This window comes from Vanacampus margaritifer, chromosome 11, assembly GCF_051991255.1.
Source record: "Vanacampus margaritifer isolate UIUO_Vmar chromosome 11, RoL_Vmar_1.0, whole genome shotgun sequence".
Taxonomy (NCBI): domain Eukaryota; kingdom Metazoa; phylum Chordata; class Actinopteri; order Syngnathiformes; family Syngnathidae; genus Vanacampus; species Vanacampus margaritifer.
The window spans coordinates 13868541-13871053 of NC_135442.1; positions in this window are offsets into that span (position 1 = coordinate 13868541).

Genomic DNA, 2513 nt, shown 5'->3' on the forward strand with positions numbered 1-2513 from the left:
TAAATTCTCCAGTCCCATTTAGATCCACTTCATCAGACATTTTGGCCAACTTTACAAGCCTAATTTTCCTGAAAGTTTGGTTTGAATTGTGACTTGTTTGATATCAGATGCGCATGGAAGTCACTGAGCATCCGTATAAACTATAGAGTGTTGTATACATTCTGTGCCAAGAAGCAGCACTTCGGCCTAAGTGACCCCCTGACCCCTGTGATGAATACTCTGCTCAGTACATTGTGTTTGGACTCTGTCGCCTCCAAGTTCTCATCAAATACCTCTCCCACACTTTACTGGCACCACTCTGCTTATATAATATGGTGTGATATTGTGACCAACATGGGCTGCTTTGCCAGAAACAAGTGGGACAATTAGGCTAAATGTCTGTCCTTTAAAGCAGTGATTCTCAACCCTGGTTTTCAGGGCACACTATCCAGCCTGTTTTCCATGTCTCCCAATTCCAACGCAGGCTTCTCCAGTGCTTGCTGATTAGCTGTCATTGGAATCACCTGTGTTGGGAATAGGGAGACAAGGAAAACAGGCTGGATAGTGTGCCCCGAGAACCAGGACAGTTTATTCTAATGTAGGTCGGTCTAATTATTGCACTCCAAGGTAAAGCTGTTCCTGGGCCAAGCAGGAACAGATACAGGATTGAAAAACCATGATTTTGAGGATAACAACTATATAGTAAATTGATCAACCACAGTAGGCCTACCACCAATAGGTTAAATTATTTTCCTGTTAGTGTGCCCTCCAACCAATTTTCCTGTGACAGAACAGAACAGAATAGAATAGAATAGAATAGGGAAATTCAGGATATACAGTAATTGGACACTTATTAACTTGATGTCTATTGTCACTCATTTGTCTTTAAACGTTACATTCAAGTGTCAAGCAGTTAATTTGCGACACCACACACATTGCTGTGATTTCATAGAGCCAATGAGGATAAAAACAACAACAACTAAATAAAAGGAGAAAAAAAAGGTGATTTATACTGGTATACTATTAAATATTTATAATAATTTTGTCAAAATAGAAAAAGTCCCTGAATTAGCAGCAGATTTATTGTTATTAAAATATCCATATAGATAGTAGCATACTGTGGAAATTATTCTGTTGTATAAAGACCATTTTCAAACGTATTGCAATACTTTCATTTGAATTAATTTTAGGCAAAAAGGAACCTATTGTTTTATATTTAACATTGTGTGATTTTGGTATATTAAATATGCATTTCTATTTTTCTACTATATTTATCTTCTCGTGAAATAATTAATATTGTCTCATCACAGCTTCCTTTAATTGTGCACACATTTCATGATATATGGTGGCTAACAAAACACATGCAGTATATGCAATATAGTGTAATGGATGTGTTTTAAACTGCACTGAAGGATTGTTCTTCACTCTAAGTGGTTTTAATGGTCTTTTTGTAGACTTATATAGTGTAGTTAAAAAAAATATCTTGCTATTAAAATATTGTTGGAAATTTGTCTACGGCTGGCAAAAAAACTATCCAGCGGGTGATTTATGGTAATCTTGTGTCATGGGTTGGAATCATGTAATCTAATTAATGTCAGTCAGTGATGTTACAATAAGCAGAACAAGGCATGACGTCGAGATCATTGCACAGTAAGAACACGGCATAACAAAACTTCCTTGTAGATCTCCCCTAAAAACTCCCATACATACTCAAATGCTAACCCAAAACAAAATGTATGAATAAATAATACCTTAGATGCTTGTGTCATTAAATAATACCACAAAATAAATACTAAAGGATCAATAACTATAGTGCCTATACATACTTCAAATTAACATACAGTATATCTGAAGTAGCAAAAATCACAGTTACCAACCCCCGAGGCAGGCCTTGAAGGATAAAGATGATTGTTTTATGTTCAAATGTATATTTAAAATATATAAGTTTGATATATCATTCTCATGTTTAAAAATTATTCCATAGTTTCACTGACGACGTAATGGTTCTGTGCAGGCAGCATGGGCTACATTCCCACTTAAGTGACAGTGTGAATGTGACTGAAAGGTTGTCCATCCGTCCAAGTGAATGACGATCAGTCCAGGGTAGTCCACCTTTCACCTGAAATCTGTTGGTTTAAGATCAAGCTCCATGCGACCCTGAAAAGGATAAGCAATAAAGAAAAAGGATGGAGAATTGAATTTATCCAATTATTATTATTTTTTTATTGTACTATTTTGCTTTATTTTGACAATTACAGTAAAAGAAAAATACCCCAACTGTAAAAACAATTCTAAGGTCACCCTTTTTATTTATTTATTTATTTATTTATTTACATGTACCCCATCTATAGAAAGGGAAAATGCATGAAAACAAATAAATCAGCTGTCAACGTTCAATGTAGTCTATATTAAAACAATTTTACTTGATACTATTTACTCGATTTCCAGTACAGAATAAGACAAATAAATGAAGAAGAAAAACTATTTGTGTATGCATATTAGTCACTCCTTTTATTTACTTTGCACAGGTTGCG